The sequence below is a fragment of the Armigeres subalbatus genome, chromosome 2 (assembly GCF_024139115.2).
Source record: "Armigeres subalbatus isolate Guangzhou_Male chromosome 2, GZ_Asu_2, whole genome shotgun sequence".
Lineage (NCBI taxonomy): Eukaryota > Metazoa > Arthropoda > Insecta > Diptera > Culicidae > Armigeres > Armigeres subalbatus.
The window spans coordinates 411982284-412004024 of NC_085140.1; the positions used below are offsets into that span (position 1 = coordinate 411982284).

At 43.5% G+C, this 21741-nt stretch overlaps 1 protein-coding gene and 1 long non-coding RNA gene across 5 annotated transcripts in view; both read right to left on the minus strand.

Annotated features, from left to right (window-relative positions):
- The window catches only part of LOC134217662 (EGFR adapter protein-like), a 254022-nt gene that overhangs the window by 137076 nt on the left and 95205 nt on the right, over positions 1-21741 (minus strand). The gene's annotated exons all lie outside the window — the stretch shown is intronic.
- On the minus strand, positions 8173-9259 carry LOC134217658 (uncharacterized). Its single transcript, XR_009981122.1, has 3 exons — positions 8693-9259; positions 8551-8632; positions 8173-8456 (listed from the first exon to the last, which is right to left on the minus strand). It is a non-coding gene; the product is annotated as an uncharacterized LOC134217658 (long non-coding RNA).

Sequence of the window (21741 nt, forward strand, 5' to 3'; positions counted from 1 at the left end):
TAATTGTCCCATGTACATAGGAAATCCCAGCAAACATGGGCCAAATATGCGTATGACGGCAGTATAGAATCACTCCAAAACCGAACTTTTGATAGAAGGCTCGGAGACCCATAGTGTTATATACCAATCGACTCAGTTCGACGAATTGAGGTGATGTCTGTATGTGTGTATGTATGTGTGTGTGTGTGTGTACAAAAATTTGAGACACACTTTTTGGTACTTAGCATTATTCGATTTGCTCGCAACAAGTTGCAGTCGACGCGGATTGCGGTCTAGTTGTTTCCTATTGAAAATTGGCCCGATCGGTCATTGCGTTCCAAAGTTATTGAAAAAAAACATTGTTTTTCTGCCAAGGGTCCCCCCTTGGAAAAAAAATTCAAAAACGAAAAAAAATTTTTTTTTCGAAGGTTGCAACAATGCATTCAAATGACCGCAAATACATATGAATTGATGGAAAAAGTAAAATCTATCCCACTAAAGTGCTATTTCGACCTCTCTTATGTGTTTTTCTTATTATTTTAATGCGCGAGAAAGGCACCACCAACGCTAGGTGGATTGATCTGGGTTTTTCTCTATACATCTAGACCAACATGTGAAAAGGGCGTAACAGCCAAAATTTATTCTTTCTGATTCTTTGCCTGCATATAAAGCTATATATGTGGACAAAGCATCAGAAGGAATAAATGTTGGTTGTTACGCCCTTTTCAAATGTTGGTTTGGATATATAAATAAGTTTGCATTTCCTTTGAGGCAATATAACTCACGAACGGATGAACCGATTCTCAAGATTATCTCACTAATCGATTCGACTTGAGGAACTTATGAGTGCTATTCTACCGTAATCTTGCTCTACCGTAAGTTTTCCATTTTCCAAAAATAGTTTTAACGAGTCGTATTCATCTTACTCTTTAACAGAAAAATAAAAAAACATGTGTTGTAAAATGGCGCTTACGTCACTTTTCCAGATTACGGTAGTATTGTTCTTGAGAGCTGACAAAAATATTCTAAAAAAAATAATTGATTTCAAGTCAAAAAACTGACACTAACGATTCTCCATTTTAAGCTTATCAGCATGCACATGACGGTCGTGCGTTTTGCAGCTGCTACTAAACCAGACCTCGGCTTCCCAGTATCCGATTGCAATGGAGACCGAGGCCCCACCCCTTCGGCGGTCTCTTCCATTGGCATCGGCTTGCTGGCTACGCCTTTCATTCGTGGGATGCCAGTGCTCCCGTGCAAAACCAGTGTCAAGACATTTTCTTCAAAGTGTAAATCATAATCGATTGCCATCGGACGAAAATTTATTCACATGGATGGTGTCTCCAAGTCTGGGGCCCTTCTTAGCCTAGCGGTAATAGACGCGGCTATAAAGCAAGACCATGCTGAGTGTGGCTGGGTTCTATTCCCGGTGCTGGTCTAGGCAATTTTCGGTTTGGAAATTGTCTCGACTTCCCATGGCATAAAAGTATCATCGTGTTAGCCTCATGATATACGAATGCAAAAATGGTAATTTGGCTTAAAAACCTCACGGTTAATAACGGTGGAAGTGCTAAATGAATACTAAGCAGTAAGGCGGCAATGTCCCAGTGGGGGATGTAATGCCAATAAGAAGAATAAAAACACTGACTGAACCACCTAGCGGTGTTTGTGCCTTTCTCATACATAAGATATACTAAAAAAATTGAGTGAGAATTTCTTAGCGTGTTTTTTGTATATAAATCGTATTTTGGCCATAACTTTTGATCCCATGATCCGATCTGGTCAATTTTTATTAGGAATCAATGGGACAGGATTCTTCGTCGAATGCAACGCTTATGTGCACTCCACTGGAAAGACAGTGTTTGCAATAAGTGGAACAACAATGCAGAAAATGTTTGATAGTTTGATTTGATTTTTTTTCAAGGCCCTGATTTCGTTGATGTTATTGTTTGGTAAGGCGCATTATCAAAAAAATCGGTTCTTTTCAGAACCACCGTTTTATTCGAGACAAGGTTGAGCCGAGACGCTCGACTACAGTTGAAAATTGCCACCATCCAGCGGTTTGCGCACTTTTGGTTATTCTTCTTCTTCATTGGCATTACATCCCCCACTGGGACTTTGCCGCCTCGCAGCTTAGTGTGTATTCAGCACTTCCACAGTTATTAACACAGAAACTGTATTCAGCACTTCCACAGTTATTAACACAGCCAAGTTACCATTTTTGGATTTGTATATTATGGACTAAAACGATGATACTTTTATGCTCAGGGAAGTCGAGACAATTTCCAAAACGAAAATTGCCTAGACTGGCACCTGGAATCGAACCCAGCCACCCGCAGCATGATTTTCAAGAGGTTTGGAAGCCTCCTTTTCAAGAAGCTTGGAAGCCTTATTTTCAAGAAGCTTGGAAGCCTCCTTTTCAAGAGGCTCGGAAGCCTCCTTTTCAAGAGGCTTGGAAGCCTTATTTTCAAGAGGCTCGGAAGCCTCCTTTTCAAGAGGCTCGGAAGCCTCCTTTTCAAGAGGCTCGGAAGCCTCCTTTTCAAGAGGTTCGGAAGCCTCCTTTTCAAGAGGCTCGGAAGCCTCCTTTTCAAGAGGCTCGGAAGCCTCCTTTTCAAGAGGCTCGGAAGCCTCCTTTTCAAGAGGCTCGGAAGCCTCCTTTTCAAGAGGCTCAGGCTCCTTTCGAGAGGCTCAGAAGCCTCCTTTCAAGAGGCTCAGAAGCCTCCTTTTCAAGAGGCTCCTGGAAGCCTCCTTTCAAGAGGCTCAAAAGCCTCCTTTTCAAGAGACTTGGAAGCCTCCTTTTCAAGAGGCTCGGAAGCCTGCTTTTCAAGAGGCTCGGAAGCCTGCTTTTCAAGAGGCTCGGAAGCCTCCTTTTCAAGAGGCTCGGAAGCCTCCTTTTCAAGAGGCTCGGAAGCCTCCTTTTCAAGAGGCTCGGGAGCCTCCTTTTCAAGAGGCTCGGAAGGCTCCTTTTCAAGAGGCTCAGAAGCCTCCTTTTCAAGAGGCTCAAGCCTCCTTTTCAAGAGGCTCGAAGCCTCCTTTCAAGAGGCTCAGAAGCCTCCTTTTCAAGAGGCTCAGGAAGCCTCCTTTTCAAGAGGCCTGGAAGCCTCCTTTTCAAGAGGCTCAAGCCTCCTTTTCAAGAAGGCTCAGAAGCCTCCTTTTCAAGAGGCTCAGAAGCCTCCTTTTCAAGAGGCTCAGAAGCCTCCTTTCAAGAGGCCTCAGAAGCCTCCTTTTCAAGAGCTCAAGCCTCCTTTTCAAGAGGCTCAGGAAGCCTCCTTTTCAAGAGGCCTGGAAGCCTCCTTTTCAAGAGGCTCAGAAGCCTCCTTTTCAAGAGGCCTGGAAGCCTCCTTTTCAAGAGGCTCGAAGCCTCCTTTTCAAGAAGGCTCAGAAGCCTCCTTTTCAAGAGGCTCAGGAAGCCTCCTTTTCAAGAGGCTCGGAAGCCTCCTTTTCAAGAGGCTCAGGAAGCCTCTCCTTTCAAGAGGCTGGAAGCCTCCTTTTCAAGAGGCTCAGGAAGCCTCCTTTTCAAGAGGCCTCAGAAGCCTCCTTTTCAAGAGGCTCAGAAGCCTCCTTTTCAAGAGGCCTGGAAGCCTCCTTTTCAAGAGGCTCAGAAGCCTCCTTTTCAAGAGGCCTCAGAAGCCTCCTTTTCAAGAAGGCTCAAGCCTCCTTTCAAGAGGCTCTGGAAGCCTCCTTTCAAGAGGCCTCAAGCCTCCTTTCAAGAGGCTCAGAAGCCTCCTTTTCAAGAGGCTCAAGCCTCCTTTTCAAGAGGCTCAGGAAGCCTCCTTTTCAAGAGGCTCAGAAGCCTCCTTTCAAGAGGCTCAGAGCCTCCTTTTCAAGAGGCCTCAGAAGCCTCCTTTTCAAGAGGCTCCAGCCTCCTTTTCAAGAGGCTCAGGAAGCCTCCTTTTCAAGAGGCTCAGGCCTCCTTTCAAGAGGCTCGGAAGCCTCCTTTTCAAGAGGCTGGAAGCCTCCTTTTCAAGAGGCTCAAGCCTCCTTTCAAGAGGCTCAGAAGCCTCCTTTTCAAGAGGCCTGGAAGCCTCCTTTTCAAGAGGCTCGGAATCCTCCGTTTCAAGAGGCTCGGAAGCCTCCTTTTCAAGAGGCCTGGAAGCCTCCTTTTCAAGAGGCTCGAAGCCTCCTTTTCAAGAGGCTCAGAAGCCTCCTTTTCAAGAGGCTGGAAGCCTCCTTTTCAAGAGGCTCAAGCCTCCTTTTCAAGAGGCCTCAAGCCTCCTTTTCAAGAGGCTCAGAAGCCTCCTTTCAAGAGGCTCAGAAGCCTCCTTTTCAAGAGGCCTGGAAGCCTCCTTTTCAAGCTCAGGAAGCCTCCTTTCAAGAGGCTCAAAGCCTCCTTTTCAAGAGGCTCAGGAAGCCTCCTTTTCAAGAAGGCTCAGAAGCCTCCTTTTCAAGAGGCTCAGGAAGCCTCCTTTTCAAGAGGCTCAGAAGCCTCCTTTCAAGAGGCTCAGAAGCCTCCTTTTCAAGAGGCTCAGAAGCCTCCTTTTCAAGAGGCTCAGGAATCCTCCTTTCAAGAGGCTCAGAAGCCTCCTTTTCAGAAGGCTCAGCAGCCTCCTTTTCAAGAGGCTCGGCAGCCTCCTCTCAAGAGGCTCGGAAGCCTCCTTTTCAAGAGGCTCGGCAGCCTCCTTTTCAAGAGGCTCGGCAGCCTCCTTTTCAAGAGGCTCGGAAGCCTCCTTTTCAAGAGGCTCGGAAGCCTCCTTTTCAAGAGGCTCGGAAGCCTCCTTTTCAAGAGGCTCGGAAGCCTCCTTTTCAAGAGGCTCGGAAGCCTCCTTTTCAAGAGGCTCGGAGGCCTCCTTTTCAAGAGGCTCGGAAGCCTCTTTTTCAAGAGGCTCGGAAGCCTCTTTTTCAAGAGGCTCGGAAGCCTCTTTTTCAAGAGGCTCGGAGGCCTCCTTTTCAAGAGGCTCGAGAGCCTCCTTTTCAAGAGACTTGGAAGCCTAATTTTCAAGAGGCTCGGAAATCTCCTTTTCAAAAAGGCTCGGAAGCCTCCTTTTCAAGAGGCTCGGAAGCCTCCTTTTCAAGAGGCTCGGAAGCCTCCTTTTCAAGAGGCTCGGAAGCCTCCTTTTCAAGAGGCTCGGAAGCCTCCTTTTCAAGAGGCTCGGAAGCCTCCTTTTCAAGAGGCTCGGAAGCCTCCTTTTCAAGAGGCTCGGAAGCCTCCTTTTCAAGAGGCTCGGAAGCCTCCTTTTCAAGAGGCTCGGAAGCCTCCTTTTCAAGAGGCTCGGAAGCCTCCTTTTCAAGAGGCTCGGAAGCCTCCTTTTCAAGAGGCTCGGAAGCCTCCTTTTCAAGAGGCTCAGAGCCTGCTTTCAAGAGGCTCAGGAAGCCTGCTTTCAAGAGGCTCGAAAGCCTGCTTTTCAAGAGGCTCGGAAGCCTCCTTTCAAGAGGCTCGAAAGCCCGCTTTTCAAGAGGCTCAGGAAGCCTCCTTTCAAGAGGCTCTGGAAGCCTCCTTTTCAAGAGGCTCAAAGCCTCCTTTTCAAGAGGCTCAGGAAGCCTCCTTTTCAGAGAGCTCAAGCCTCCTTTCAAGAGGCTCAGAAGCCTCCTTTTCAAGAGGCTCAGGAAGCCTCCTTTTCAAGAGCTCTGGAAGCCTCCTTTCAAGAGGCTCGGAAGCCTCCTTTTCAAGAGGCTCAGAAGCCTCCTTTCAAGAAGGCTCTGGAAGCCTCCTTTTCAAGAGCTCAGAAGCCTCCTTTTCAAGAGCTCAGAAGCCTCCTTTTCAAGAGGCTCAGAAGCCTCCTTTTCAAGAGGCTCCAGGAAGCCTCCTTTTCAAGAGGCTCAGGAAGCCTCCTTTCAAGAGGCTCAGAAGCCTCCTTTTCAAGAGGCTCAGGAAGCCTCCTTTTCAAGAGGCTCAGAAGCCTCCTTTCAAGAGGCTCAGAGCCTCCTTTTCAAGAGGCTCAGAAGCCTCCTTTTCAAGAGGCTCAGAAGCCTCCTTTTCAAGAGGCTCAGAAGCCTCCTTTTCAAGAGGCTCAAGCCTCCTTTCAAGAGGCTCAGAGCCTCCTTTTCAAGAGGCCTCAAGCCTCCTTTTCAAGAGCTCAGGAAGCCTCCTTTTCAAGACTCAGAGCCTCCTTTTCAAGAGGCTCAGAGCCTCCTTTTCAAGAGGCTCAGGAAGCCTCCTTTTCAAGAGGCTCAAGCCTCCTTTTCAAGAGCTCAGAAGCCTCCTTTTCAAGAGGCTCAGAAGCCTCCTTTTCAAGAGGGCTGGGAGCCCCCTTTTCAAGAGGCTCGGGAAGCCTATTTTCAAGAGGCTCGGGAAGCCTCCTTTCAAGAGGCTCGGAAGCCTCCTTTTCAAGAGGCTCGGAAGCCTCCTTTTCAAGAGGCTCGGAAGCCTCCTTTTCAAGAGGCTCGGAAGCCTCCTTTTCAAGAGGCTCGAAAGCCTCCTTTTCAAGAGGCTCGGAAGCCTCCTTTTCAAGAGGCTCGGAAGCCTCCTTTTCAAGAGGCTCGAAAGCCTCCTTTTCAAGAGGCTCGGAAGCCTCCTTTTCAAGAGGCTTGGAAGCCTTCTTTTCAAGAGGCTTGGAAGCCTCCTTTTCAAGAGGCTCGGAAGCCTCCTTTTCAAGAGGCTCGGGAAGCCTCCTTTTCAAGAGGCTCAGAAGCCTCCTTTTCAAGAGCTCAGAAGCCTCCTTTCAAGAGGCTCAGAAGCCTCCTTTTCAAGAGGCTCAGAAGCCTCCTTTTCAAGAGGCTCAGAAGCCTCCTTTTCAAGAGGCTCAAGCCTCCTTTCAAGAGCTCAGAAGCCTCCTTTCAAGAGGCTCAGAGCCTCCTTTTCAAGAGGCTCAGGCCTCCTTTCAAGAGGCCTGGAAGCCTCCTTTTCAAGAGGCTCAGAAGCCTCCTTTCAAGAGGCTCAGAAGCCTCCTTTTCAAGAGGCTCAGAAGCCTCCTTTTCAAGAGGCTCAGAGCCTCCTTTTCAAGAGGCTCAGAAGCCTCCTTTTCAAGAGGCTCAGGAAGCCTCCTTTTCAGAGGCTCAGAGCCTCCTTTTCAAGAGGCTCAGAAGCCTCCTTTTCAAGAGGCTCAGGAAGCCTCCTTTCAAGAGCTCAGAAGCCTCCTTTTCAAGAGGCTCAGAGCCTCCTTTTCAAGAGGCTCAAGCCTCCTTTTCAAGAGCTCAGAAGCCTCCTTTTCAAGAGGCTCAAGCCTCCTTTTCAAGAGGCTCAGAAGCCTCCTTTCAAGAGGCTCAGAGCCTCCTTTTCAAGAGCTCAAGCCTCCTTTTCAAGAGGCTCAAGCCTCCTTTTCAAGAGGCTCAGGAAGCCTCCTTTTCAAGAGGCTCAGGAAGCCTCCTTTTCAAGAGGCTCAAGCCTCCTTTTCAAGAGGCTCAGGCCTCCTTTTCAAAAGGCTCAGAAGCCTCCTTTTCAAGAGGCTCAGAAGCCTCCTTTTCAAGAGGCTCAGAAGCCTCCTTTTCAAGAGGCTCAGGAAGCCTCCTTTTCAAGAGGCTCAGGAAGCCTCCTTTTCAAGAGGCTCAGAGCCTTCTTTTCAAGAGGCTCAGAAGCCTCCTTTTCAAGAGGCTCAGAAGCCTCCTTTCAAGAGGCTCAAGCCTCCTTTTTAAGAGGCTCGGAAGCCTCCTTTTTAAGAGGCTCAGAAGCCTCCTTTTTAAGAGGCTCGGAAGCCTCCTTTTTAGAAGGCTCGCAAGCCTCCTTTTCAAGAGGCTCGGAAGCCTCCTTTTCAAGAGGCTCGCAAGCCTCCTTTTCAAGAGGCTCGCAAGCCTCCTTTTCAAGAGGCTCGCAAGCCTCCTTTTCAAGAGGCTCGCAAGCCTCCTTTTCAAGAGGCTCGCAAGCCTCCTTTTCAAGAGGCTCGCAAGCCTCCTTTTCAAGAGGCTCGATAGCCTCCTTTTCAAGAGGCTCGAAAGCCTCCTTTTCAAGAGTCTTGGAAGGCTCCTTTTCAAGAACCTCGGAGGCCTCTTTTTCAAGAGGCTTGGAGGCCTCCTTTTCAAGAGGCTTGGAAGCCTCCTTTTCAAGAGTTGGAAGCCTCCTTTTCAAGAGTTGGAAGCCTCCTTTTCAAGAGGCTCAAAAGCCTCCTTTTCAAGAGACTTGGAAAGACCTTGTCATCTCCCCGCCTGAGGAAGGGGGGAGTCGCATGAGACGATGACAAAATAGGTGGAAAGAGGATGTGTTGATACTGGTCCCATTGACCCACTTACCAATCTCGTATCCAAACCTGGTTTGAAATAAATTCAATGGAACCCAACACTAGGGACATAACGAGCCACTCAATCACAAAGCAAAAATATACCTTTTACATGCACAACTGTGTAATGAAATGATTTATTAAATGTTACTTACGCATATGTGTACTTAACTCCTAGTGTTTAGTACTTAATCCTAATGAGTGGTGTCCGTGTTTAGTGTATCCCACGACGGCAGCTTGAAGTAGTCCGGACAGAAGGAACATGCAACCACCGGCGAACCGCCAGTATCTCCAGCACTACTTCGTTGACCATGGTGGAATTTCACCTCACCAGAGCACCGGACAATGGATGTTAACACCATTGCGATTATGGATGTTGAAGAGAAAGGCCTGTACAAAGAGGGCATCGAGGCAGCACTTTAGAAATCGATTCCCACTAAAAGCACTTCTTTTGGAATGGTTTTAGGCATTTCAATTCGCTTACCGATCTCAAAATAACTTGGGCTACTCTGCCATTCCTAATGCTACACCGTGCAAAATTGAAGATGTGGAGTTAGGCTGTACGGCTGCATCAAGGGAGATAATTGCATTATGACATGCCTCTAACAAATTTCACTTAATTTTACCTAAGCGTGCCACTGCCCTTTTATCCACTCGTCCAACTATAGCACCACTACAATTTGTCACTAAGGATCACTAGATATTCCCGGGAGTACACGAAACAGTTGTCTTATCTGTTTGACGATACGCTAGCTACTGAATCTCCGTTCAAAAATCTAAGCTGTGTGATCTCTGCTTTAAAAAAATGAGTGACCTACTCAATTTTACCTGGGTGGCGATAATTTATAGACGAACTCTCTCAGATATATATATATATCGTTCATATGAGAAAGTACCCCGATAGACAAGCATGTGTTGGATCTTCTACTGCGGCGCACAGGTAGACATTGCTCGATCTCCCTTTTCCACTATCCATTCTGTGCTTCAACTATCATCCACCGAGGGATAAACGTAGTGTCGTTGGCGATTACCGTAATTGGACGGTTTGTTGGTCATGCTTGGATCGTAGTGTTCTGTTGTTCTGTTGTTCTAGGTGTAGGTGGTTAACACATGGTAAGAATAGGAATTTATATTTTTGTTTCGCACACTGGGCTTAGAGCTACAAGTCTGCTCTCGCGGTACAAAACAAGATTAATAGTAGTGCGCAGGTCACAACCTTTCAAGAGACTTGGAAGCCTCCTTTTCAAGAGGCTCGGAAGCCTCCTTTTCAAAAGGCTCGGAAGCCTCCTTTTCAGAAGGTTCGGAGCCTCCTTTTCAGAAGACTCGGAAGCCTCGTTTTCAGATGTCTGGGTAAATTGTTATCGGTGTCTTTTCGGTATTTTATACACACGATATTAGCAATCTTATACTTTTGAATCAACTGTACGTATGGATTACATACATTTTTTGTTCGCTTCATCATAACAATCTTTCGACAGTTACAACTAAACTAACATTTACAAACTAAAGAAGCTTTTTCGTCGACTTTTATTTATACAATAATTTGAGTCGAAGAAAATACTGACTACAATTTATTCTTTCTGGCTGCAAAACGAAACGATTTCTTTATTGGTGAAACAATTTGAGGTGGATTAGAAATATGTTCATTTGATCGATTATAGTTCACATCATATTCCTATGCAGATAATTTTGTTACAGAACCATGTAAATATCACACGCAAAGTTCAAAGTTCTCAATGGAGAGGCGATAGCTTGCTTATTCTCACGATCACAAAAACTTCCCACGTCTGGTCGCTTCTGAAATTTTTTTTCTCTATCGTTCGTAATTAAATCCACCCATTCCCTTCATTTTTAAGCTATTATAGCCACCCTTCAACCAAAGAATTTGCCCTTATTACACTCCGCCTTTTAGTGTTGAAATGTGATAAGAGAATTTCAAGCATGGATGCATATTAACCATTTTGCATACAGTAATAGAACCTATTATCTGAGCAGGAACAGACTAGAACAATGGCGCAAATGAACGATTATGTTTACCCACCAACAAAATTTTGCCCGTTGAAGGTGGTATCCATTCTGCACAGGGAAAACTAGTACTAAACGCACCTATGGTTCACAACCATTTCTCATGTGTTTAAGAAATTTTATCAAGAATGTTGCTGGAAGCCACAAAATACATTAGACTAGAAGTGATATTGCCCGTTGCATCAATTTTTAGACTCTGGCGCAACTTCGTTTTGCTTTAAATTTTTAGCGTGCACACCAATACATTCAAATTATCGTCGTAATTGTTTTTTGTTGTTGTTATTTATCGAACACACATGTTTTTGTTTACTCAAATAAACAATAAACAGTGTCAATTCATTTGTGCGTGTGACACGGGAAAAATATTCACGCAAATAATTTTCGCGCAGGGGAATAAGGCGGAATCTGCGCAATAAGAATCTTTTATAAAATATATTTGTTTTAAATGGTTTGAAGCTAACATTGGATAACTAAATAATGGTTGCGTGCCGTAGCATCCTCCCCTATGTACATTGTTGAGTGCGAGAATAAGCTTATGTTTGTTTTTTGGAGAAGGTTCGGCAGAGACGAAACGAGCTTCCGTCCCACCTTATTGTCTGGTTGCCCATAAGCATCGTTATGAGAGGGGTTTCGTTGATAGGAGCTCCCCTCCGAATAGGCATAGCCTGTTGGATGCAGCGAAACAATAGCGGAAGGTAGAAGTGGCTGGAGATTATAATTGTGGCTTAGTGCAAGCTTATGTGTGATTTCACCGAGTGCAGAGGATGCTTTCATCTGCCAACGCTGACGGTGATGATAAATTTCAGTTGTCACAGGTTGCACGATTAGAGGCCTTGTTTTTCGGCAACCCCTATTTTAGTAGCTGGAAAGGTTCGATAAACAATGATATTTTATTTGTATTAATTAGATTCTTCCGGTTCAGATGACGATAGTTTTTTTATAGTTTCACATGGAAAGGCGACTATTGTTTTTATACAATAGAACATAACGTTCAAAAATGATCATTTTTATTTCATAGTCTTGCTGTGAAACATTTTCTCAATCGCTCAAAAAATAACATTTTCAACCGAAAAGACGGATTCTTCTCTCACTTCTGTCCATCAAACCAAGCACACGCGTTGATGCGAACAAGCAAGCTGGAGCATATGAGTGCATAATTCTTCAGCTGGCAGCCTGGCACGATGTGAATGCAAAGATGAGCTCCAAGCGTTAAATGAGGCATTCAACTTCTCGTTGCATGGGCGTTTGAGTTTAAACCACTTACACAGACGTTGCATAACTGTAATTATAATTATCATCCGCTTTCGCACATACCTCAACCAGGACGATGTACTATCAGTCCCATCCTAACCATACTCATCCAGGGGAAATTCAGCTTCAAGCGGTTCTTCACTCCTCATAAGTACTCTCAAGGGGCACTCATAATTCCTTTCCCCGCATTACCCGCCATACACTCCGCACATCAAAGTGTGATAGCATTCAACCCGTTCAGAAAAGGGACCGCATCGTTGTTCAGCAGGCAGCAGATGATATTCAATTAAAGTCAAGTTGAAAGACTCACGACTCCGGCGCCCAACGCCAGCACTAACTACTTCAAGCTTCCCTCATTTAACGTATGAGCGGAATGCATGGGAAGTGTTGTGATTCACCCTACTCGTTTCAATTTGATACCAGTTGACATATGATGAAGTAGATAATGAAAACCGCCAATTCAATTTCCACACAACAATGGCGAAATGTACATCATAAAGCATTTAGCAAAATTGAAAGAAGATTGCCACACTTTTCCGATATACCACAAACCAACCAGCTCCCCTATTGAATGAAGGGGGACCCCGTTGCAAGTCGTCCTGCTCATGAACTGCTCCCGTCGCCACATGAGTTTGTACTTGCTGGGTTTAGGGTTTAATTAAGGCTGGCAGAGCACAACAGACCCTTGTACAGTGGAAAAGCAGGATCAGCCGAACAAAAGTTGGATATTGCTTCCAGACTCTTTATCGCCAGACTGATGGGCTTCGTTTTGTCTGTGAGCGAAAGGGTGGAAGATGGAAATGAGTTTGAATGCGTTCGGTCGAAGTTGGAAATAATACGCTGACTGCTGCCGGTTAGGTAAGCTTCGGCTGGAATCGAGTATTTTACAGTCTTCGGAAATAATTAATTATTGAAAGCTTTCACTTGAATGGGCACGCTGGAAGCTAAGCATGGTTTCAGTTATCTGTTTGAGGCATTGAACAATGGGGTTTTGTTGACTGGGATGAATAAGTTGGTTATATGCGCTTTTGGAGCGATTTATAGTGATCATATAGATGTGCTAAAGAGTGGACCAGCCTTAAGGTTCTAGAGACCGTAATCAATTTGACAATGACGATGATTTTTTCTCTTTCGCACACCAATACTAATGCAAACGGGCTTAGCGGTCATATTGCTACCACTTCTACCTCATACGCAGGAGGTCGTGGGTTCAAGCCCAGGCCCGTTTGATTCCTTACATTGTACCTTCCATATTTTTCTCTTGTTATAGCATTTGCTAGAACTGGAAATGGGCTTTTATACCGTTTCCATCTTCTATCTAATCCGGTCGCCACGCACAAAAAGCCAAGTGTCACCTTAACGGGCCTCACAAAATACCTCCAAGGGCCTCCGAACAGCCGCACCATTGGTACCAGAGATACGACTCTGAAAGTGATTCCACTCCTGTTTTAGGTATCATTTTGGTAATCTTTCATGTATGTACCCGTAACGCTGGGAAAACACGTTAGAATGGCGTTAAAGGCAGCTATAAAGAAAAACGGAAAATGGGAAATAACTATAATCGAAACCTGGAAATCCACTAGGAGACAGACTAATCTGTCTAATAGGCACTGTAGAGAAGTTTATTTCAAACATTGTGGCACGGAAAGATTTGTTTTCTTTTCTCAAGCCATAAAATTGTTCTTTTAGTTAGCTTTGCCTGATTTGACCAGTATGGTAGTATGATATGGTATGGACATATGACCTCATGAAACCAACTACAGTAATATCCCGATTTTATCACCCCCTTGATGAATTTTGGGGTGATAAAACAGGGTATGTGACAAAATTGGAAAAAAACCCTGATTAATCCACCTAGCGGTGATGGTGCCTTTCTCGTGCATTATAAAAATAGTATTTTGGCCATTACTCTTGAGCCCATAGTCCGATCTGGCAAATTTTCAATAGGAAACAATGGGAGAGTATTCTGCGTCGAATGCAACTTGCTGTGAGTAAATCGGTTAAGGATAAGTGCCTGAAAAATGAGTGACATTTTGTTACTCATTTTTTCTATAAAAAAAAGTGGTATTTTGGCCATAATTTCCGAGCCCACAGTCCGATCTGACCAATTTTCAATAGGAAACAATGGTAGAGTATCCTGCGTCGAATGCAACTTGTTGCGAGTAAATCGGTTAAGGATAAGTACCTGAAAAATGAGCGACATTTTTTTTTGTGTGGGTGCGCATACACATACACACACATACACACACACACAGACATCACCTCAATTCGTCAAACTGAGTCGATTGGTATATAACACTATGGGTCTCCGGGCCTTCTATAAAAAGTTCATTTTTGGAGCGAACATATAGCCTTTACGTATACTTTGTATACGAGAAAGGCAAAAAAATATTTCCATTTTTTTAATTCATTCCACAAATATGAATCATTTTATGCCTTAGAAAGGCCAAATACGTGAACGGTACCCGTTATTTCTTGTCGAAATTGCTTACAGAATATTTCCCAGGTACTCAGAAGTTGTTCGTAATAAACTACAGACGTTGAAAGTTATTTCATTTAAATCAATATTGTTTGTGGTATTATTTACGAAAATAAAAAGAATGACAAAATTTTTTGGGGTGACAAAATCGGGTCGAAAACGTGATAAAATCGGGGATAGACAAAATCGGGGGTAGACAAAATCGAGGAGTGACAAAATCGGGTCAATACTGTATTTTGTTTGCATCATTGACCAGTGTCCATCCCTCGGAAATCCCAACAAGTATTGCGAATCTAGTTGTTAGTCTGTTGGATTTTACTGTTCGAAGGAGATTCTTTCTATTCCCGCGGGTTTCGCGTAAGTGTTATCATACTTAAGGTGATACAACATAACCAAGAATCGGCCATCTTGGAAACCACGAGCTTTTACTAGTAAATTTTCAAGAGCACGGGGCTGTCATCTCCTCTTTACACGATGGCCACGGTTATGAACATCACAATCATGACCTTTTACCAGATATTAGGACATGTAGCTCTGATTCTCAATAGCTTCAATTCAAGTGCGAATGTTGGTACTCTACTACTATTGTGGGCCACAATGTTTAAGCTGAATTCCAGTATTAAGTGTATTTATTAGTATTCATAATTAAATTAGGAAAAACACTTATCAATCCCCCTATCGGTTATTATGCCTTTCTTAAAAATGTATTGAGAAAAGTGCATAAGATAGGCCAGAATAGCATTTTTTATATTTTTGACACAGGATGTGTCAATGACGCGAAGGGTAATATTCAAACATGGCTAAGGAATACATCAACTTTAGAGAAAAAAGTTCCCATTATTTCCATCAATTTCAATTTGTTTGTTTGTTACATTAATCGTGTTTTTAGCGCGTTTTTTTATTAGTACCTTTATAATGCGACTTAGCGTAATGGTGTCTTCCAGACATTATATCAGTAAGGTAATAAGCTTCTTCTTTCTATTAAGCTCATGATGAATACAAGGCTTGTGCTTTCACCAAGGTTGTAGCAAATGCTCTCCTGTGAAACTTTGTCGAAGACACCAAGTTTGTAATTTTATTACTTTTAGAGATTTATTTCTTTTCATGCCAACATCTTTCCAACATGTTCATCATAAGCAATAAGCATACAAAGCATAAGGAGACGTTGGTCCATCAACTCCTTTTCTTGTGACTACACTATTGTGCAAAAAGATTAAGGCTTATAATATTCTGCATATCTCTCGTATTCTGCATACCAATGAGAGCTATTTGCATCAAGTTACGTTAAAAACAACAACATGGCCTGAGGCTAAGGCTTATATGAAGTATTATCTACATAATCTACATAATCTTTATAATCGCATAAATAATCACTTAACAGTTTTCAAAGCTTACGCAACTATGTACTATTTTCTAACACAATAAAATAAGTAATTTCATACCAAAGTACTATTGGGAATTGAAGTGAATGCTCACATTTCGTTTGAAAGAGACAAATGTCGTTTCGCTTCTATGATTACGAGGTAATTCGTTCCATATTTTGACAGCACGGGCACGAAAAGAATCTCTCAAATTATTAGAAAGGGCTCTTGGAACAATAAGTAGTAATGCTCGAGAAGAGCGGGCAACCTTGAAGAAGTTTCGGAGGTAAATTGGGGGGTCATTTATAATTTTATATGTTTGGATGCATGTTCTTAGCTTAAGATGATTCACAAAATCACAACCAAGTAAAGACTTCTTATAGGCAGATATATGGTCATATTTCTTTAGATTGTATGCGTATCTTACGACTGCATTGAAAGCCTGGTTTAGTTTTTTGAGATTTGCCTTTGATACAAGACCAAACAATATGTCTCCATAATCGAATAGAGGTACTAGAAGTGTCCTGGCAAGTTGAATCCTGATGTATTGAGGAGTACAATGCCCCAGCAAAAGTAGGGAGTGCAAGGCGTTGTAGACTTTACTGGAAACAGCGTTTGTCTGGTTTGTCCAATTTAAATTTGAATCCATTAGAATGCCAAGATTTTTAACCACATTAGAATACGTGATGAAATCGTTTCCAACTTTAATTGGAGGAACAAAAGGTAAGGTGTTACGTTTAGTGTGAAATATTATAGTCTGTGTTTTTTCACGTTAAGAATCAGTCCATTGTGTTCACACCACACTAAATATTTTGAACATCTGAGTTCATCCGACAAACGATTTCAGGTGCGGTGCTAGGTTATCCGACCCGGCAACGAAATAAGGACTATGATTGGAAACTCGGTACCTGGAATGTCAGGACCCTAAATGAACCTGGACGAGTGAGCCTTCTGGCTCGTGAACTGCAGAAGGTTGGAGTGAACGTGGCTGCTATTCAAGAAGTCCGATGGCCTAGATCCGGAGAACGTGAATTCCGAGCCGTGGACCCCACGACCAATACTGCATTCAAGTATAACATCTATCACAGCGGCGGTGAAAAAGCAGAGCATGGAGTTGGTTTCGTAGTGATGGGCAAGCAGATGAAGCGAGTGATGAGGTGGAAACCCATTAGCGAACGGATCTGTGTTTTGAGGATACGGGGCAAATTCTTCAATTACAGCCTAATCAACGTGTACGCACCGACAAACGATAAATCCGACGACGTGAAGGACACGTTTTATGAATGTCTTGATAAAGCCTATGGAGAGTGCCCAAAGCATGACGTGAAAATTGTTATCGGAGACGCTAACGCTCAGGTCGGTAGAGAGGACATTTTCCGTCCCATAATCGTTAGGGAGAGGCTACAGACCGCTACCAATGACAACGGGCCTCCGGCTAGTAAATTTTGCTGCTGCCAGGGGGAGGGCCATCGGTAGGCCTCCTTGGCACGAAGGAACATCGGAAAGCACACCTGGAGACACCCAAATGGTGAAACTTGCAACCAGATAGACCATGTTCTGGTGGATGGGCGCCATTTCTCGGATGTTATCGATGTGCGGACATTCAGAGGTCCGAACATTGACTCTGATCACTACCTCGTTGTCAGTAAAATTCGATCACGGTTGTCAACTGTATCGAACGAAAGATCACAGCGAACGATGCGTTACAATATCCAGCGATTGTCGGCGGAAGGAGTATCGGCTGAGTACCGCCAGAAGCTCGACGAACGGATAAATGCAATCAACGTTAGCGACAACATCAACGATCTATGGGAGTCGATCCATGGAGCGGTGAGCACAACAGCACGAGAAGTGGTAGGCACTGCACAGAGGCGACCCAGGACGGGATGGTTCGATGTGGAGTGCCAGAGAGTGACAGACGAGAAGAACGTTGCCAGAAGCCGGATGCTGGTGTCAGGTACCCGATCGAATAGAGATCGGTACAAGGAAGCAAGAGCAGCCGAAAAACGAACCCACCGCATGAAGAAAAAAGAGTACGAAGAACAAGTGATTAGTGAGGCGCAGGAAAAAATGGAGCAGAACGATATGCGGAGGTTTTATGAGTCTGTCAATGGCGTGCGGAGAAAGACAGCGCCATCTCCCGTCATGTGCAACGACCAACAAGGGAATTTGCTGACAGATAAAACTGAAGTGGCTGCCAGGTGGAAGCAACACTTCGAGACTTTGTTGAATGGAGGAAGTGACGGTGCATCGGTGAGCAGAATAAATATTAGCGACGATGGACAAGCTGTGGAGTCGCCTACACTAGATGAGGTTAAAAAGCTGTTGAAGAGCTAAAAAACAATAAGGATGCGGGAAGGATCAGCTCCCGGCTGAACTTCTCAAACATGGCAGTGAGCAGCTTTATGAAGTTCTGCACCATATTATGTCGAAAATATGGGAAGACGAGGAAATGCCTGCTAGCTGGTTGGACGGCCTCATTTGCCCTCTCTTTAAGAAAGGGCACAGACTGGAGTGCGCCAATTACCGAGGAATAACCCTCCTTAATTCGGCGTACAAAATTATGTCCCGTATTCTGTTCAACAGATTGAGACCGCTTGAAGAGTCCTTCGTCGGTGAATACCAAGCAGGTTTTCGTGAGGGCCGATCAACGACGGATCAAATGTTTACCCTGAGACAAATCCTTGATAAATTCCGGGAGTACAACTTGCAGACACATCATCTGTTTATTGATTTCAAGGCGGCGTACGATTCAGTGAAACGGAATGGATTATGGCAAATTATGCTTGAACATGGTTTTCCGGCGAAACTGATACGGCTGATTCGCATAACGTTGGACGGATCGAAATCAAGTGTAAGGGTTGCGGATGAAATATCGACGTCATTTGTTACCTTAGATGGATTAAAGCAGGGTGATGCACTCTCGAACCTACTGTTCAATATAGCGCTCGACGGAGCGATTAGGAGAGCTGGTGTGCAAAGAAGCGGTACCATTATCACAGAATCGCATATGCTCCTGGGATTTGCGGACGATATCGATATTATCGGAATTGATCGCCGCGCCGTGGAAGAGGCTTTTGCGCCTTTTAAGAGGGAGACAGCGAGGATTGGACTCACGATCAATACCAGCAAAACGAAGTACATGGTCGCTGGCAATCAACGTGGGTTCATTAGTGGTAGTGGTAGCGAAATAGTGCTGGATGGTGAAAAATTTGAAGTGGTAGAAGAATTTGTGTATCTTGGAACATTAGTGACGTGCGATAATGATGTTACCCGCGAGGTGAAAAGGCGTATTGCAGCTGCAAATAGGGCTTATTACGGACTTCGGAACCAGCTTAAGTCCCGTAGTCTGCAAACGAAAACAAAACTCGCGCTGTATACTACTCTGATTCTTCCGGTGGCTTTATACGGCCATGAGACATGGACGTTAAAGGAGGCTGATCGGAGAGCTCTCAGGTGTTTGAGCGTAAGGTGCTGCGGACAATACTCGGCGGTAAACAGGAGAACGGTATCTGGCGGCGTCGCATGAATCACGAATTGTACCAGGTGTATAAAGGGCTGGATATTATTAAGCTTATACAACACGGCAGACTACGGTGGGCTGGTCACGTTGTTCGTATGCCGGAAGAACGACAAGCGAAGATAATATTTAGTAGAGAACCCGGAAGAGGCCGCAGCCTTCGTGGAAGGCCGCGTACACGATGGCTTTTTGCAGTTGAAGAGGACCTGAGGGCGCTCAATGTTCAGGGCGACTGGAAGCGATTGGCCCAGGATCGAGTCCAGTGGAGAAGGATACTCCATTCGGCGTAGGTTCATCGAAGAGCTGTAGCCCATCAAGTATCAAGTATCAAGTAAGCTAGGTTCTCCGGAGATGTACAGCTGACAATCATCCGCATATAGGTGAAATTTACAGAAAGATAACCTGAATGGTAAGTTGTTTATAAACATCGAGAAGAGTAATGGACCGAGTATTGAGCCTTGTGGTACCCCAGTTTGGACTGCAATAATTTCGGATTGATGATTATTGTAGTCGACATATTGCAACCGATTGGAAAGATAGGATAGAATTAAACTTGAGGAGAAATGGTCTAAGTGGAAATTGTGTTTCAACTTTTCACATAATCGTCGGTGGTTAATAGAATCAAATGCCTTACTAAAATCTAAGAGCGTAAGGATAGTGATCATTTTTTATCTAGTGCTTCCTTATGTCATTTTCAATATTAATCAGTGCAGCCACTGTACTACATGCCTTCCGATACCCCGATTGGAAAGCGCATAGCAGGATATTTCGGATTAAATATTCATTCAGTTGTTTAAAAGTACTGACTCAAAACTTTAGAAAGAGCGCAAAAGATGCTTATTGGACGATAATCTTTTTCGATACATGGATTATCAATCTTACTAATTGGAATAACTTTAGCAATTTTCCAATCGACAGGAAATTCGGATGATGTAATGCAGCAATTGAAAAATCAGTAATGTACGTAAGAGTGATACCTAAAGACATTTTTAAAACATTCAATGGAATAAAGTCGTTTCCTACAGCATCGCATGAGGCAGTGGCGAACTCAGCTAAAACTTCATCACTAGTTACACATCTGAATGAAAAATTCGGTTCTGTTTCTACACCTTCACTTTGATTGAAACTAAGGGGCGGGAAGTGTGCTGCAAAAAACATATTCAGGGAGTCAGCAGTTACGTCACCTCCACCTACATGAGTGTTCGTTTGTTTCAAGCCCAATCGTTTAATGTTTTTCCACAACTGCTTTGCAGGAAGATCAGCACTAAGTTGAGAGTTAAAATATTCTCGTTTTGTGCGTTTGATTTCGCGGTTGGCCAAGTTACGAAGGCAGGTGAAATTTTTCCATTTATTCTGGTTACCTTGGTCCAGTTTCCAGCACTCATAGGCTTCAGAGCTATTTTTAATCAATCGATTAGCATACTTGTTGTTCCAAGGATTTCATGGATCATTTGGTCGTCTTTTTCTTGAGTGGGGCATGTATGTTAAGAACGGAGTAAAGTAAATCATTGAAACAACGAAGCTTTTCGTTGATTCCCACACAGTTGTATACATTATCGAAATTGACACAACGAAGATCAGCAATAATCGAGTTTTTATCAACTTTATGATATTCACGAGTCCAATAAGAATCAGTAGAAGTTTTAGATAGCCTAAACTTATAATCAACACAATTTCTGAAACTATACAGAAAATTGTGTCTAGTTTTGAAACATTAACGACCGGGGATTTATAGACGACACCGCAGACTAAATTGGCATGCTTAAGTTTAATAAACAAATAATCAATTTCACTTTCGGTTTCAGGTTTTGCGATAACGGTGCATTTAACATTTTTCTTAAGGTAGAAGGCAACTCCTCCTCCTCTCGATTTATTTTTATTTTGACGATCAGATCTGATGATTTTGTATCCATCGAGTTCAATAGACTTATTAGTAATTGATGGTTTAAGCCAGGTTTCAATAATAGACAGAACATGTAATTTAGAATTCTCTAAGAAAGAACGATAGTTATCTATGTTACTTCCCAAACTCCTCGCATTATGAAGTCCAATTTTGATGAAGTTTTTAGACTGTTTCTCAAGTGAGTTTCTCATGTGCATGTAATCAAAATAATGGAACTTAATTTTTGACTCGTAAATTGACATGTCCAAACATGGAGGGAGTAAAGGAGCAGTTACTAATAAATTAGAATCAGATAGTACGTTGGTATGATTATTACTTACGCTGATTATGTCGAGACTATTTGTCTGGATACATTGTCGTTTTTTGGCTGAATAAAATGGCCAATAAAATGTATCATTGATAACTGTGGCAAGATCTTCCGAAACAGATAACTTGAACGACACGAAGGATAGTTCGTTAATGTCCTTATTTCGCGGGACGAGTTTAACACATTTAAGCGAAGATATGTCGATATTAATGGTCTCGCGGAGATACTCGACGATGTCTTCCTCAGATTGTTCAATGTGGAACGGTGTGACGTAGAATTATATACGGAATTACATAGTAGAAGGGTAAGACGGTATAATATGCCCCCGTAAGGCGATACCTATAATAACTTTTCACTTTACAACGCAATTTATGCAAACTGTATGTTATTTGGAAGTTCAGAAAGTCGCAAATGCATTGCCTGTGAGTCGTCATATAAAAATATTACAGAAAACACGTAATAAAGATTTCTTGAAAAGTCGTGAAAAAGTGGATTTCAACCTGGTGCCTGGGCAAAACGTCCCACCTTAACCGAAGACGTTTCATAGCCCTTTATAAGTATTAATGTTATAATAGTGTAATGTTACAAACCTTCATGTACTTGACATTAAAAATCCAAAATAAGTCCATTTGCTGGTTTGAATTATATTTTGATAGTTTCCATATAATTTGGAAGCAATTGCTGCTGAATTCGCTGCGCTTGTGTCCAGTAGGTAAGAGCATATCGTCCTGCCTGCACGGGAGCGTTTTGACCAGGGAAACATCTTTTCGATAAACGTTGCATTTTTGAAGATGGAAGCAATTTTATACCAAAAAACACAAAAAAAAAG